Here is a 17786-nt window from a genome sequence, read left to right as displayed (position 1 = left end):
CGTGAGCCGGCACACTAAAACCCCCTAAAACCCACCCCCGACCCTTTAAATTAAATCCCCACCCTCCCGAACCCCCCCCCCAAATGACTTAAATAACCTGCGGGTCCAGCGGCGGTCCGGAACGGCAGCGGTCCGGAACGGGCTCCTGCTACTGAATCTTGTTGTCTTCGGCCGGCGCCATTTCCAAAATGGCGCCGAAAAATGGCGGCGGCCATAGACGAACACGATTGGACGGCAGGAGGTCCTTCCGGACCCCCGCTGGACTTTTGGCAAGTCTTGTGGGGGTCAGGAGGCCCCCCCCAAGCTGGCCAAAAGTTCCTGGAGGTCCAGCGGGGGTCAGGGAGCGATTTCCCGCCGCGAATCGTTTTCATACGGAAAATGGCGCCGGCAGGAAATCGACTGCAGGAGGTCGTTCAGCGAGGGTTCCGGCGCCTCGCTGAACGACCTCCTGCAGTCGATCTCCTGCCGGCGCCATTTTTCCGTACGAAAACGATTCGCGGCGGGAAATCGCTCCCTGACCCCCGCTGGACCTCCAGGAACTTTTGGCCAGCTTGGGGGGGCCTCCTGACCCCCACAAGACTTGCCAAAAGTCCAGCGGGGGTCCGGAAGGACCTCCTGCCGTCCAATCGTGTTCGTCTATGGCCGCCGCCATTTTTCGGCGCCATTTTGGAAAATGGCGCCGGCCGAAGACAACAAGATTCAGTAGCAGGAGCCCGTTCCGGACCGCTGCCGTTCCGGACCGCCGCTGGACCCGCAGGTTATTTAAGTCATTTGGGGGGGGGGGGTTCGGGAGGGTGGGGGATTTAATTTAAAGGGTCGGGGGTGGGTTTTAGGGGGTTTTAATGTGCCGGTTTTGCGATTTTACGTTTTTTCGATTTTTTACGATTTTTCACGATATTTTACCCCCCCAAACGGCAACAATACGATTCCCTCCCCCTCCCAGCCGAAATCGATCGTTAAGACGATCAAGGACACGATTCACATCTCTATTATTTAGTGTGTTTGTGCTTTTAATAGTCAGTAAGGCAATGAATAAACAAGTTAGACTGTTTGTATTTTTAAATAGTCAATAAGGCAGCTAGTAAGCAGTAGGTAGTGTGTTTAGTTTTAAAGGTCTGTAAGGCAGCTAGTAAGCAGAACTAAGTGTTTGTATTTAAAAAAAAAACAAACACAACCCCCCCCCCCAAAAAAAAAAGTAGCCAGAAGCTAGAAATCAGCTAGGAGCAGTGTATACCTAAGTAAAAAGGTTGAAAAGTTCAGCTCAGTTACTCACCTTGGAAAGGTGTTGAGGTAGTGTGATTTGGTTTGAATAGGTACCAACATTTGTTAATCAAGAGAGCAGTGAGTCACTCTGGCTGACTAACTGAAGTTAGACTGTTTGGATTTCCCACCCCTAGCTTGGTCATTTAATTTATAGGCAGGTGCCACTTTCACAAAAAAAAAAAAAACAATAAAAACTTTATTAAGAGTTTTATCAGACCCCTGTAGGCCACTACCAGACATATAGTGAATTCACTAATACATTTAAAGGACATAAGACACATTCCTACTCCCATAGCAACCTAAAACCTAACTAGGAACTGATCAAAATTGAGATGAAGGCAGCAGACCAGCAGCAAGAGGGGGGCTTCCCAGTCTTTTGCATCGAGTGTTACATGTATGATTTTTTACCCACCGGTGAGAAGTTGTACATGTGCATGTGATGCAAAGAGCTCCTGGCTCTCAGAGAACGAGTCCGATCTCTGGAGGCTAGAGTGGCAGACCCGGAGGAGCTGAGGCAGACAGAGAGGTATATAGATGAGACCTTCAGGGACATAGTAGCCAAGTCCCAACTTCAGACTGGCAGCCCTGGTGCTGCCTTGGAGGAAGAAGGTCTCATGATTGGAGAGCATCAAACAGGTGCAGCAGGAAAGGATTCTGTAGCAAGGACCTGCTCTCCAGGTGATGCATTGTCCTTTCGGCAGGCAGAGCTCCGGAGTCTCAATGCGTGGATGAGACGATGGTGCAAGGAAGAGGGATTCAGTTTTGTTAGGAACTGAGGAACCTTTTGGGGAAGGGGGGAGTCTCTTCCGAAGGGATGGGCTCCTCCTTAACCAGGGTGGAACCAGACTGCTGGCGCTAACCTTTACAAAGGAGATAGAGCAGCTTTTAAACTAGAACAAAGGGGAAAGCCGACAGTCGCTCAATAGCGCATGGTTCGGAGAGCGGTATCTTCATAGGATACTAATGATGAATTAGAATTAGGGCATCCCGACAGTGAGGATCCAATAATAAGAAAAATAATCCAAGTGCCTGTAACTAAAAACTCACCTGAACTAAAAAAATTCTAACTTATCCCTATCAATTAAAAAGCAGAATAAAAATACAAACAAAAAACAAACTTTGAAATGTTTGTATGCTAATGCCAGAAGTCTAAGAAGTAAGATGGGAGAATTAGAATGTATAGCAGTGAATGATGACATAGACTTAATTGGCATCTCAGAGACATGGTGGAAGGAGGATAACCAATGGGACAGTGCTATACCGAGGTACAAATTATATCGCAGTGACAGAGAGGAGCACCCGGGAGGCGGTGTTGCGCTTTATGTGCGGGATGGCATAGAGTCCAACAGGATAAACATCCTGCATGAGACTAAATGCAAAATTGAATCTTTATGGGTAGAAATCCTTTGTGTGTCGGGGAAGACTATAGTGATAGGAGTATACTACCGTCCACCTGGTCAAGATGGTGAGACGGACATAGAAATGTTAAGAGAAATTAGGGAAGCTAACCAAATTGGTAGTGCAGTAATAATGGGAGACTTCAATTACCCCAATATTGACTGGGTAAATGTATCATCGGGACATGCTAGAGAGATAACGTTCCTGGATGGAATAAATGATAGCTTTATGGAGCAATTGGTTCAGGAACCGACGAGAGAGGGAGCAATTTTAGATCTAATTCTCAATGGAGCACAGGACTTGGTGAGAGAGGTAACGGTGGTGGAGCCGCTTGGCAATAGTGATCATAATATGATCAAATTTGAATTAATGACTGGAAGAGGAACAGTATGCAAATCCACGGCTCTCGTGCTAAATTTTCAAAAGGGAAACTTTGATAAAATGAGAAAAATTGTTAGAAAAAAACTGAGAGGAGCAGCTACAAAAGTAAAAAATGTCCAAGAGGCGTGGTCATTGTTAAAAAATACCATTCTAGAAGCACAGTCTAGATGTATTCCACACATTAAGAAAGGCGGAAAGAAGGCAAAACGATTAGCGGCATGGTTAAAAGGGGAGGTGAAAGAAGCTATTTTAGCCAAAAGATCTTCATTCAAAAATTGGAAGAAGGATCCAACAGAAGAAAATAGGATAATGCATAAACATTGGCAAGTTAAATGTAAGACATTGATAAGACAGGCTAAGAGAGAATTTGAAAAGAAGTTGGCCGTAGAGGCAAAATCTCACAGTAAAATCTTTTTTAAATATATCCGAAGCAGAAAGCCTGTGAGGGAGTCGGTTGGACTGTTAGATGATTGAGGGGTTAAAGGGGCACTTAGAGAAGATAAGGCCATCGCGGAAAGATTAAATGATTTCTTTGCTTCAGTGTTTACTGAAGAGGATGTTGGGGAGGTACCCGTAATGGAGAAGGTTTTCATGGGTAATGATTCAGATGGACTGAATGAAATCACGGTGAACCTAGAAGATGTGGTAGGCCTGATTGACAAACTGAAGAGTAGTAAATCACCTGGTCCGGATGGTATACACCCCAGAGTTCTGAAATTTCAGACCTATTAGTAAAAATTTGTAACCTATCATTAAAATCATCCATTGTACCTGAAGACTGGGGGATAGCAAATGTAACCCCAATATTTAAAAAGAACTCCTTGGGCGATCCGGGAAACTACAGACCGGTTAGCCTGACTTTAATGGAACAAAGTCAGCATGGCTTTACCCAGGGCAAGTCTTGCCCCACAAATCTGCTTCACTTTTTTGAAGGAGTTCATAAACATGTAGATAAAGGTGAACCGGTAGATGTAGTATACTTGGATTTTCAGAAGGCATTTGACAAAGTTCCTCATGAGAGGCTTCTAGGAAAAGTAAAAAGTCATGGGATAGGTGGCGATGTCCTTTCGTGGATTGCAAACTGGCTAAAAGACAGGAAACAGAGAGTAGGATTAAATGGACAATTTTCTCAGTGGAAGGGAGTGGGCAGTGGAGTGCCTCAGTGATCTGTATTGGGACCCTTACTTTTCAATATATTTATAAATGATCTGGAAAGAAATAAGACGAGTGAGATAATCAAATATTCAGATGACACAAAATTGTTCAGAGTAGTTAAATCACAAGCAGATTGTGATAAATTGCAGGAAGACCTTGTGAGACTGGAAAATTGGGCATCCAAATGGCAGATGAAATTTAATGTGGATAAGTGCAAGGTGATGCATATAGGGTAAAATAACCCATGCAATAGGTGCACAATGTTTGGTTCCATATTAGGTGCTACAACCCAAGAAAGAGATCTAGGCGTCATAGTGGATAACACATTGAAATCGTTGGTTCAGTGTGCTGCGGCAGTCAAAAAAGCAAACAGAATGTTGGGAATTATTACAAAGGGAATGGTGAATAAAACGGAAAATGTCATAATGCCTCTGTATCGCTTCATGGTGAGACCGCACCTTGAATACTGTGTACAATTCTGGTCGCCGCATCATAATTGCGATGGAGAAGGTACAGAGAAGGGCTACCAAAATGATAAAGGGGAATGGAACAGCTCCCCTATGAGGAAAGACTAAAGAGGTTAGGACTTTTCATCTTGGAGAAGAGCCGGCTGATGGGGGATATGATAGAGGTGTTTAAAATCATGAGAGGTCTAGAACGGGTAGATGTGAATCGGTTATTTACTCTTTCGGATAATAGAAAGACTAGGGGGGCACTCCATGAAGTTAGCATGTGGCACATTTAAAACTAATCGGATGAAATTCTTTTTTACTCAACACACAATTAAACTCTGGAATTTGTTGCCAGAGGATGTGGTTAGTGCAGTTAGTATAGCTCTGGCGGGTGGAGAGGTGGAAGTGGGGCATTTCTTTAAGCCAGGGGGAGTTGTTTTTGTAGAGGGTGTTGTGAAGAATAGTAAGGGTTTTGTATTGGGAGCGGAACTGGATGGGCAGCCAATGTAGGTCTACTAAGATGGGTGTGATATGCTCTCTTTTACGTGTGTTGGTAAGGATACGAGCCATGGCGTTTTGAAGAGTTTGTAGGGGTTTGATGGTGGAGAATGGGAGGCCTAGTAGGAGGGCGTTGCAGTAGTCCACTTTGGAGAAAATAGTGGACTGTAGGACTAATCTGAAGTCTTGAGTATGGAGTAAGGGCTTGAGTTTTTTGAGGATCTGGAGTTTGTAGAAACCTGCTTTGAGGAGGGACTTGATGTGTGGTTTGAAATTCAGGTGTTGGTCAAGGGTGACTCCCAGGTCTCTTACGGAGGGGGGTAGTGTGGGGGAGATGTAGGGGTGCGGTGGTGTGGTGGTGGTATCGTGTTCAGGTTGCTTGGATATAAAGAGTAGTTCGGTTTTGGTTGCATTGAGAGCAAGGTGTAGGTCGGTTAGTAGGGAGTTGATGGAGACTAGGCAAGATTCCCAGAAAAGGATGGTTTCTAATTTGATTTTCTAATTGTTCAATTTTATTTGCATCTTTTCAGATTTAATCAAATTTAATTGAACTTTCTCTGTCTCCTCAACTCTCTGACCTATATTAACTACTATCTCTTCTAGTTTTTCTGTCCTAGACTGTAATATCTTACTGTTATTCAAACTTTCTTGAACCATTTTTGACAAATTATTGATAGACTTTTGCATTAAGTATACCATTTTACCAATCCCGTCCAAAGTAAAATTGGGGGGAACTATAATAGATATACCAGACAATGCGTTCCCTTGTACTCCTTCCATCTCTTTTTCTTTAGAGTCAGACTTGGTACTAACTTCCAATTTTTGGTCCATAATAACCTGAGATTCTAGGTTCTGTAGTGGGTATTCTATTCCCACTACTCCTCTTTCCTCAGGAGATGTTAAAAGGGCCAATTTCGAATTAGTGTCAGTAAATAGAAATTGTCCTCCTCCTTTCCCCATTGGTGGATCTGGGGTTAAGGGAGCACCAGGGCTTAAAGATGTTTCACAAGTCTGGGAATTGTAGCCCTGCTCCTGGGCTTCAACTCCAGCGACTTCTACTCCTGGTGTAAAAGTTACGGCTCTGCCAAAGATGTCCTGAATTCTTGGCTGGTTATTACTCACAACTGGTGTTGAAGTTGCTACTTTCCCCTTCCTCTTAGTGTGGGGCATACCCAAGAGGAATAGTATCCAGCTTTTAATTAAGAAAATTTGTACCTCTTATAAAGATAGGCTCCTTGGTGACACACTCAATCCGGTCAGGTTCCGCAATGGCTGCAGTCTAAAACTCCCAATAGAATTTCAAATTCCAGCAATAGAGATTCCTTCACGTTTCCTACAAACTCCTACGAGCTCCGACGAAGCCCGACAAAGCCCCGCGCCCCTTAGGCGCGCGGCTTTGGCGATGCGCCGATGGCGGCGCGCCCTCTAAACGCCGATTTTATGGGCGTTTGTCTGGGCGCCTCCCGATGACGTCGAATGCGGAAGGGAGTCTCAGAATTAGCTTCAGCTGCTCAGCCCGCCAACAGAAAAGATAACAGCAATATTCCAACACAGGAAAAAAGACCTCGGGGGTCCAAGGCCAAGGTAGGCATGCTGAGAGGGAGCAAGTCGCAGCAAAGTGTCTCTAGACAAACGCCGATTTTATGGGCGTTTGTCTGGGCACCTCCCGATGACGTCGAATGTGGAAGGGAGTCTCAGAATTAGCTTCAGCTGCTCAGCCCGCCAACAGAAAAGATAGCAGCAATATTCCAACACAGGAAAAAAGACCTCGGGGGTCCAAGGCCAAGGTAGGTGTGCTGAGAGGGAGCAAGTCGCAGCAGTCTCTCTAGACAAACGCCGATTTTATGGGCGTTTGTCTGGGCGCCTCCCGATGACGTCGAATGTGGAAGGGAGTCTCAGAATTAGCTTCAGCTGCTCAGCCCGCCAACAGAAAAGATAGCAGCAATATTCCAACACAGGAAAAAAGACCTCGGGGGTCCAAGGCCAAGGTAGGCGTGCTGAGAGGGAGCAAGTCGCAGCCAGTAATTACCTCTTTAATTCATTATGATCAGGCAGGATTTATGCTGGGCCGTATGGCAGGGGATAATATCAGAAAGGTGCTTAATATTGTCCATTATGCAAGGAAAAATGCAATTCCATCAGAGTTATTTGGGATCGATGCAGAAAAGGCATTCAACAGGGTGCACTGGCCCTTTCTATTTCAAGTAATGAGAAAAGTGGGCCTGGATGGCGGTTTTCTTCAGTGGGTGCAGGAATTGTATAGGGACACAGCGGCTTGCATAAAGGTGAATGGGGGTTACTCGGATAATTTCCAAGTCCAACGGGGTATGAGGCAAGGGTGCCCACTGTCTCCATTGTTGTTCGCCCTTTGTTTGGAGCCTTTGGCAGAGAAAATCAGAACAGCGAGAGGAATTCTAGGTATTTGGATACAGGACAAGAATTATAAGATCTCTCTTTATGCCAATGATGTGCTTTTCACCTTGGCCAATCTGGAGCACTTGAAAAATTTGGGAAGGTGTCCGGCTTCAAATTCAATAAAGAGAAATCGGAGTTACTTCCTATTTTTTTTATTACCACCTCAGATTACTAAGTTAAAACAGTCATTCCCCTTTCAATGGGCGAAACAGACGGTAAAGAATTTAGGGGTCCAGATAGAATCGGAATATAGGGATGTTTTCAGCCGTAACTATTTACCATTATTTAAACAACTTGAGAGAGATCTTCAATCCTGGGACAGATTATTGCTATCTTGGCTGGGCAGGATTGCTGCCATAAAAATGACCTTTCTGCCGAAATTGGCTTATTTCTTCCCAGACTCTCTTGTGTATATTGCCAGCACAATATCTTAAGGGGTTGCAATCTAAAATTTTCTCCTTTATATGGAAGAGGAGACCTCCCAGGGTTTCCCGTTCGGTGCTTTATCAAAGTAAAGCAGATGGAGGCTTAGGGGTCCTTAACCTTATTAAGTATTATCCCAACTGAAGGTGGTGATGGACTTCCATAATCATGTCCACACTAAACAATTGGTACAATTGGAAAATGAATGGCCCCAGGCATAACGATTAGGAAGCTCTTCTGGACAGGTGGGCGGGTACGGTTTGATGAGGATCGCTTTTCACCCTGCACTGTTACCACTATAAACATCTGGAAAAAATGGAAGACAGTATTAGTGGGTGACCGTAAATTTCTGTATTCTACCTCAATTAGAGGATGTGAGGATTTTCCGGCTGGGAAAGTGGGAAAAAGGTTTCAAGTATGGGAAGATAAAGGATTGACTACATTAGGACAGGTCTGGCATGATCAAGAGGTGTTGTCTTTTGAGGGACTGAGAGATAAATATCTCCTGTCTGACGTGGATAAGTTTGCCTAACTCCAGTTAAAACATTTTTTCTCTTCTAAAGAGGTGCGAGCAGACATGAACAAGGGGAAAACATTAGTTGAGGGCTACTTTGACAAGGCTCACCTATTAAAAGGAGTTATATCCAAACTTTATACTATTCTCAATAGGGCATGGGAGACAGACCTGGGAGTTTCCCTGATGGAGGGAGAATGGGATGCATGTTTCCTGGCAGTGAGCCATAGTTCTCTAGCTGCACAAATGGTGGAACAAAGCTATAAGATGTTGTTTAGGTGGTACTTAACACCATATAAGTTACATAAAATGGGGCTTAAGAAGGACACCTTATGTTGGAGAAAATGTAGGTTAGTAGGTGATTTCTATCACATGTGGTGAACATGCCCTGTTATTATGCAGTTATGGGAGCAGGTCGAGACCTGGCTTCAAAATTTGTTACATGTGGACATTAGAGATGTGAATCGTTTTCCATATCGTCTTAACGATAGAAATCGTGTGGCAGGGCAAGAAAATCGTGTTAGGCACGATTTTTTAGTTAAAAAATCGTTAAAAATCGTTTTTTCCGATTAGTGCGCACTAACTCGAGTTAGTGCGCACTAACGGGAGTTAGTGCGCACTAACTGGGAGTTAGTGCGCACTAACTGAAAATGATACAATTTGACACTTTTCAGGTCAGTTAAGGTCAGTTTAGGAATGAATATGTATTCCTATTGGCTGCCCTCTTATTTATTCATGTTACCAAGCTTCCCACTGACAGTATATGGGGGATGGGAAATGGAAACAGTTGGTAGCTTGACAAAACAAGTAATGTGATCAGTCAAAGTGACTAGAACTTGTGCCCTAACCCTGATACCAGGGGTATTGTGATCTTCCTGCACACAGTGCCCTATCCCTATTAATACCAGGAGTGTTGTGATCTTCCTGCACACAGTGCCCTAACCCTGGCACCAGGGGTGTTGTGATCTTCCTGCACACAGTGCCCTATCCCTATTAATACCAGGAGTGTTGTGATCTTCCTGCACACAGTGCCCTAACCCTGGCACCAGGGTTGTTGTGATCTTCCTGCGCACAGTGCCCTATCCCTATTAATACCAGGAGTGTTGTGATCTTCCTGCACACAGTGCCCTAACCCTGGCACCAGGGGTGTTGTGATCTTCCTGCACACAGTGCCCTATCCCTATTAATACCAGGAGTGTTGTGATCTTCCTGCACACACTGCCCTAACCCTGGCACCAGGGGTATTGTGATCTTCCTGCACACAGTGCCCTATCCCTATTAATACCAGGAGTGTTGTGATCTTCCTGCACACAGTGCCCTAACCCTGACACCAGGGGTGTTGTGATCTTCCTGCATGCAGTGCCCTATCCCTATTAATACCAGGAGTGTTGTGATCTTCCTGCACACAGTGCCCTATCCCTAATATCAGGCGTGTTGTGATCTTCCTGCACACAGTGCCCTATTCCTGATACCGGGGGTGTTGGGATCTTCTTGCACACATCCCGGTATCAGGGATAGGGAACTGCATGCAGGAAGATCACAACACTCCTGGTATCAGGAATAGGGCACTGTGTGCAGGAAGATCACAACACCCCTGGTATTAGGGATAGGGCACTGCGTGCAGGAAGATCACAACACTCCTGGTATTAATAGGGATAGGGCACTGCATGCAGGAAGATCACAACACCCCTGGTATCAGGGATAGGGCACTGTGTGCAGGAAGATCACAATACCCCAGAGGAGTGAGGGTCAGGCAGCTCCCCCCTGTCTGTGAAGCCAGCCTCTCACTAGTAATGCAGGGAGGGAGCTGTCTCAGACTTCACCATCCTCCTCCCCCCCCCCCCCCCCCCACCCACACACCATTCACTAGCTGGGACATGGGGGAAGTCAGGAGTGAGGGTCAGGCAGCTCCCCCCTGTCTGTGAAGCCAGCCTCTCACTAGTAATGCAGGGAGGGAGCTGTCTCAGACTTCACCATCCTCCCCCCCCCCCTCACCCACACACCATTCACTAGCTGGGACATGGGGGAAGTCAGGAGTGAGGGTCAGGCAGCTCCCCCCTGTCTGTGAAGCCATCCTCTCACTAGTAATGCAGGGAGGGAGCTGTCTCAGACTGGTATCAGGGTTAGGGCACTGTGTGCAGGAAGATCACAACACCCCTGGTGCCAGGGTTAGGGCACTGTGTGCAGGAAAATCACAACACCCCTGGTGCCAGGGTTAGGGCACTGTGTGTGCAGGAAGATCACAACACTCCTGGTATTAATAGGGATAGGGCACTGTGTGCAGGAAGATCACAACACCCCTGGTGCCAGGGTTAGGGCACTGTGTGTGCAGGAAGATCACAACACTCCTGGTATTAATAGGGATAGGGCACTGTAAGAGATGACTGTAGTAGATTGAATAAAGATCTGATGTTTCTGCTCTCCTCATACCAAACAAAAGCAACACACAAGCAGAGAAGCCCTTCTTACAAAGCTGAGCTAGTGAGTTAAGTAGGAGGAAAAGTAAACATACTGGTGCCAGTGTGGCTACTTAAAAAATACCCTTACCAACAATCAATTACATATATTTGAACTGTGTACAGTTCCAGCCAGGACCACCTTTCTAAAATGCACAGTGATTGGCAAATTCAACATGCACTAGCATTTCAGGTGCCTGCTAACAAAAATAATAAACAAACAAGTTCTAGTCACGTGAGTGCTGATCATCACATTACTTTTTTTGTCAAGCTTCCAACTGTTTCCATTTCACATCCCCCCAACCATTACCTCAGTGTTAACCTTGGTAACATCAATAGATAAGAGCACAGCCAGCCAATAGGAATACATATTCATTCCTAAGTGACCTTTACTGACCTGGGAAGTGTGAACACTTTGTTTCATTTTCTGTTGGTGTTCGTGAGTTTCCAGTTCCATTTCCCATCCCCCCAACCATCACCTCAGTGGTAACCTTGGTAACATCAATAGATAAGAGGGCAGCCAGCCAATAGGAACACATATTCATTCCTAACTGACCTTCAGTGACCTGGAAAGTGTTTATTTGTATCATTTTCAGTTAGTGCGCACTAACTCCCGTTAGTGCGCACTAACACGATTTAACGATTTTTAACGATAAATCGTTAGAATTTCTATTGTATCGTGTTCTATAACGATTTAAGACGATATTAACATTATTGGACGATAATTTTAATCGTTGAAAAACGATTCACATCCCTAGTGGACATGCAATGGACTGCGCAGGGGGGGGGCCTTACTTCATGCCCCAGTGGATAAGGTGTCTTCCTTACAGCAAACCATTCATCTGAGCTGTAGCACATGCTGTGAGGGGAGAGATTGCGAAACACTGGAAAGAGGTGCGGGCACCTTCTTTATCATCGGTGCTCCAGCGACTGAAATGGATTCACTATATGGAGTATCTCACTGCCTTGAGGAGAGACAATATGTAACGATTTAGTGGTATTTGGCAGACCTTTCAACGATGGATATCCTCTACTGAATGTTAAGTGGATGTGTCGGAGATAGGGGGGATGGAAGGGAAGGGGAGGAGGGGGGTGGGGGTCTACTGATTAATTAATATTTAGAATGTACATCGGGTCTAAATGGATGCTGGGTGGCAGTAGATGGAAGGCGCTCATGTGTACAACGCTTGTTACTTGTTAATGTGTTATTAAAGGTTCTGCATACTGTGTATAAATGGCGTATGGTATCTGTTGTATTTGTACTACTGACCACAGATTTGCAATATGGTACCCTGTGTTCTATTTTATTGGTTATCATTGTACAATAAACAGATAATTACAAAAAAAAAATAAAAGCATAAGCTGCTACTGGAAAATAAAGTAATTGATTACAGCATAGAAATAAGAGTGCAAAAATAATGACATTTTTTTCTAAAAAGAATGAATTTAGTCACTGAGAGAGGGGATGACTTCAGCTTAGAAATGTTATCTTACAATGACCCTGAAGGCATTTGTGCTTGCTTTGCATTGAGCTGGTCATGTGCCAACAAAAGCTGTTGACCCTATGGCATTTTGTATATGCTCTTTTTAGCGCAAAGGATGTATATAAATGTATTTACTATTAGCACAATGATTAATAGGCTGCATTCAAGATCTCTTCTACTTCCTGGTCCACCAGCCAAATTTTTCCTAGCATCTTGAGCAGAGCCATAGCCAGGCAATTTGGTGACTATGACTACGTGAAAAAATTTAACCTCACCCTGTGCACAACACGACACGACGAGCTGGAAGACTCAAATTATTTTTTAAATTTATATTCTATAAGTAAACACAAGTGTGCCATTGGTCCCAAAAGTGTAATCTTTAGGTCTGTAAGGATGTGACCCTTAATTCTTGCTACATGAAATATAAATAAATATAACATGAGAAAAAAATGAAACCAAGAAAATGAGGAATGAATACAAATAAAGTAATAAAAAGCACTAACTGCCAGCACTTAAACAGTAACAACTTTATTCATGAAAAGGCAATATTGCATATATTGCACCAGGCTCTAAAACACTAATACACCTCTTATTAGGAAAGCAAAAAAAGTCAGGCTGCCATAAATGCCTACACAGAAACTACACACTAGCAGAAAACCTCACTTCAGATATAAATGCATAATGCAGGTAGACCCTCATCAAATAAAGAATAAAGAGAGCATAATATATAAATAGAAATCACAAGAAGCCATTCTCTGTATGTAATGCAATAATGGAAATACAGAATAATCACCATTCCTCAGAAAACATAAAATAATAAAATCAAGAAATAATCATTAATGGTAAATTTCCTGTTCAATGTTTTGCAGCAGACAGCAAGCGATGGGAGAGAGGAATGCTACGACGCCTGGGCCCAACACGGCGCTTTAAGCGCCGGGGGGACCATAAAGTGTCAGTGTCGGGCCCAGGCGTCGTAGCATTCCTCTCTCCCATTGCTTGCTGTCTGCTGCCTGCTATTCTGCCTTACCTACCATCGGAGGCCGTCAGAGAGAGTGAAGGGAACTGTTTTACCATCTCCCTGCTCTGCTAGGGCCCGTATTGTGCCGCGCTCGGTCCCCCCCCCCCCCCCCCCAAGGCCAGCTCCACCCACCCGGGTACGTCATCACCAAGCACTGGGGGGGGCGGCCCATAAAGCGCTGGTGTTGGGCCCAGGCATCGCGCGAATAAGGGGCCTGCCCCTTTGAGTGCCCCTTCGATCGCTCCGCACGTTCGGCCTGACCAGGATATCGTATTTACATCTTCAATAAGTTCAGTTATCTGTTTCTTCATCCTTAATTAATTCACCCAGTGTTATCAATGTCTCCCCAACCAGATTCTGCTCCACAAAACATTTCAATCTGTATGTACAATGGAAAAAATAGAAAACATCATCCGACAAAGTATCAAGACCACAAGAGAACAAAACATAACCAGACCAATTACTATCGGATGGTGATCAACATTTCCTAAAACCATAAACCTTTAATTACCAATTGCTTATTCCTGACTTTCATTCTTATCAATATCTAAGCTGTCTCAAAAAATCAGTATTGATTTCTGACCTGATTCATGATAAAAAAACAGATTTTTTTGCCATAACAGAAACATGGCTGAAACCTACAGATAATGTATTACTTAATCAAGTAGCTGATGCGAACTATGACATTTTTTCAGCCCCTCGAGTACAACGCAGAGAAGGAGGCTTAATGTTGATAGCCAAGAAACAGCTTAAACTTAAAATATTGCCTACTACCATTTGTCAACCTTACGAAGTGATGTTACTAGAATCCGAGAACTTACAAATTTGTTTGTTATATTCCCCACCCAGATTACTCGACCATAATATCTCTCCACTCATTGAGCTACTCACTATCTCTTTAAATCCCAATAAGCCATAAATTATTTTAGGCGACTTTAATTTACACATTGATATTACTCCCTTAGATACTACATGTACTATTTTACTTGAATCTTTAGGATATCATCTTTCCTCATATAAACCTACTCATAAAGCCGGTCATACATTGGACTTGATATTCACCAATTCAAACTTTTATAAGAACACAAATGTTTCAATAACACAGGTACTGTGGTCAGATCACTCTCTCCTCTACGTAGAAACTGAATATACACTTCCTGTCAGACACAATAATAATTAATCTGTTCACATATCCTACCAAATACAACCCAAACCTGAAGATTTAATAAATTAATTCAGGAATATAAACGATAACCTTAAAGATCAAAACTGTATTGAAGCTACGAACACTTGGTTGTATGACTCCCAGATCATTGCCGATAAGCTATGTCTCATCAGAACAAAAAAAATTAATCCTATTAGCTCGCGAAACCCATGGTTTTCAAATAAATTAAAGTTGGAAAAAAGCACTTAAAAAGCTGGAATTAACATGGAGACGTAATAAAGACTCATCATTAGGTAAATTTAGAGCAGCGCTAAGTCATTATAAAAAAAGCATAGACAAAGCAAAAAAAAGAATATTTTAAAAGTAAGATAGAGAGATTTTATCACAACCCTAAAATACATTTTTAACTATTGAAAAAAAGTAACTAAAGATAATATTCAAACTAATGAAGTTCTATCTGAGGACAGAACAAACGAGAAACATGAGGATACAATACATGCGCTTGCCCTTTGTCCCTTCGCCCTCAACAAATACACATGACACTTAGTGGCATTAAAATAGGCTGCAGTTTATTAATCTAACCCGAGCCCTTAACAATCGATAACTTCTTAAACAACATCTCCCCCCTTTTATCCATTCCCCCATTCCCCCCCCTCCCCTACCATCCTCCACCACCTCGAACCAGTGGCAAAGTCCCACCCCTCTCCCCTTCTGCCTACTCCGCCTCAAGCCAGTGAGAGCAAGCTTTGACCGTGAACTGGAGCCCCATAATACACTGGTCATCCCGTGTAACAGCCCCCCCCCACAACACACGAGACCCCCCCCCTCCAACTCCAATACCCCAATGCATACAACATAACCTGGGCTCGGGTTTACCACCACAAACAAGTCGACCTATGTTGACCTGTTCCCCACTGTGGCCTCCTACCATTTCCTGATCTCCTTCTCCAACCCTTCCTGCAGGGAATTGTTGAATAAGTCCATCCCTACATCAGACAAATGTACCCCATACCGCTAAATAATCCCGCCTCCATCTCCCAGGACCAGATGCCTTACCCAAAACCCTCCCTCCCACCCCATCCACTTTCCTAACTAAGAGGTTCAACTTTTTAACCCCGTTCTCCCATAACGCCTCTCCTTTATGCTTTAAACGCACTATGATGTCAGACTATCCCAACCTTACCTGTGGCCACCTAATCATTATTTGGGACAAATCCTTCTTCATGCACGTGAGTAAGTCACGGCATGATTTCAAACCGATATCATTGCCCCCTAAGTGTATCAATAGGATATTGGATACGCCCCACATGTCTACCCGTTCCTGCAGGAAAGGCAAGAGTTCTTCCCACCCCATGCACCTCCTGCTGAACCATGCTAATTGCCATCCCACACTCTCGAGCTCGAGGTGTTCGCCATACGGGCGTTTCAGCGCTCTTCTCTGCACCCTGTGTATGAAGGAGTGGCCCACGATCCAGGTGCACCCTGATGAACTCCGCACCACCATTCTTTCTGTAACAGAAGACACCTGCGTTAAATTCTTTTTATGACCAGATGTCCCCCCCTCGCTACCCCTTCCCCCCCATCCCGCCCCTGCCTAGGAGTCCTTCGACCGCACGTAAGCTCGGAAAGCATTGGACTTCCATCTTCCAATAATCTTTATCCCATCTGCCGGTATTCCTGCTTTAGCTGGTGACATGGCCGCTCCTATCCTAAAAGAATGAGAACTAAACCCACTTCCTTCCCACCCCAGCCTGTCAATGACCAAACTTAGGACTTTGCTGAATTGGAATCTGGTCAAAGGCACACCATCTTCATGCACCAAAAAGGAGCCCAACACCTCCGGCCTCAGCTGCAAATGCCCTTGCGCCGCCTTCACTGGACATGCCGTTTCACAATGCGCAGGTACTAAAGTAATATATTTCCCTTTCTGATCTGCATAACTCAGCGCAAGTGAAAAAAGGCATTTCTGTTAAAATGAGCAATAACCTTGAGCAAGAAACTGAAACAGTTGGTACAGAAAGTTTGCCCATAGCTCAAGGCCTGAACTACTGAACAGTGAAGGGGGGGGGGGGGTATTAGATATGGCACTTGGCAAGCTTTAGCATTAACCATAGTTTTAGAAAGCTTCAGTAGCTTTCCATTTCAAATAAGGAAAGTCCTGGAAAAGAAAAAAAAAGTAGAACTTTTCCAGCAATACCTGTATATAACAAAGCAATATACCATGTAGAATTTGAGCAGACTCTGAGGCACGTCATTATTAGACTGTTTCAATCTGTTCCCAAGAAACCTCTGTATTTTCTTGATTTCTTACCTGATTCTTATTTTCCTACTTTACTTAATAAAGATTATTGCTTAGACATAAGGCTGAGATATTTCTTTGGTTACCGGCCATATAACCTGAGAGGTATGGTCCTCGGGATGTAAACATAGGTGAAAAGGTCCCTGGATGAACGTATACCTGGGAGTTAAGGTCCCCAGTTGAACATATCCTACATCTCTCATGCTGAATTGGGACTTGGCCATCAGCTCACTAATATGCAACACTCCAAAAAATGCGAAGGAAAAAGCTACACGAAACAGAGCCTCCTCATACCTGGACCAGCAGATACCTCCCAAATTCTCTATCAAACTCACCAGATCCTCATAACGGATGGGTCTCCTGATATCTTGCTGATCCCTCCTCCCCCTCTGCCATCCGCTGAGCACTCGGCGCACTCTAAAACTACTCACAGGGTTACCCCAACCTCTCACTTTCTGAAAGAAAGCAAAGCCTGCCACCTGGGTCTTCACTGTCGCTAACGAATAACCCTCTAGCTTCGCCCTTAAAATAAACTGCACCAAATCGCACTCCTGCACCAACCCTCCTAGCCATCCTTTCTCCTGCAAAAAAAAAAAAAAACCGGCCACTGCTTTACTTCCCTTGACATAAGCTCTCCATGTCGCTGGCGCCACAGATCGCTGGATCAGCGTCCATTCATCATCCTCCCTAGGTTCCATAAATATTTTGGGAATGGCTCCACTTCGATCTGCACTCCTGGTGCCCATTGTCGAAAAACCTTCCAAGGAAAACTAGACAATGAGTCAGCCACCACATTTTGTACTCCCAGAATGTGCTTTGCCCGTCTATTGATGTTTAATGTCAAAGACAACCTCACCAATTCCCT

General features: G+C 44.3%; 1 protein-coding gene across 7 annotated transcripts in view; it reads right to left on the bottom strand.

Moving 5' to 3' along the window:
* The window catches only part of TNFAIP8L1 (TNF alpha induced protein 8 like 1), an 87045-nt gene that overhangs the window by 32763 nt on the left and 36496 nt on the right, over window positions 1–17786 (bottom strand). Inside the window, exon 3 of one of the 7 annotated variants that reach the window (XR_003858437.1) lies at window positions 15713–16131. The exons of the other annotated variants lie outside the window; for them this stretch is intronic. The gene's annotated coding sequence lies outside the window, so the exon portion shown is untranslated. Of the gene's footprint in view, window positions 1–15712; window positions 16132–17786 lie in introns of those variants that run through there. 7 annotated transcript variants of the gene reach the window in all.

This window comes from Rhinatrema bivittatum, chromosome 8 (genome assembly GCF_901001135.1).
Source record: "Rhinatrema bivittatum chromosome 8, aRhiBiv1.1, whole genome shotgun sequence".
NCBI lineage: Eukaryota > Metazoa > Chordata > Amphibia > Gymnophiona > Rhinatrematidae > Rhinatrema > Rhinatrema bivittatum.
Note: the sequence above shows the minus strand (reverse complement) of the source record. Positions and strands in the feature narration are given on the sequence as shown.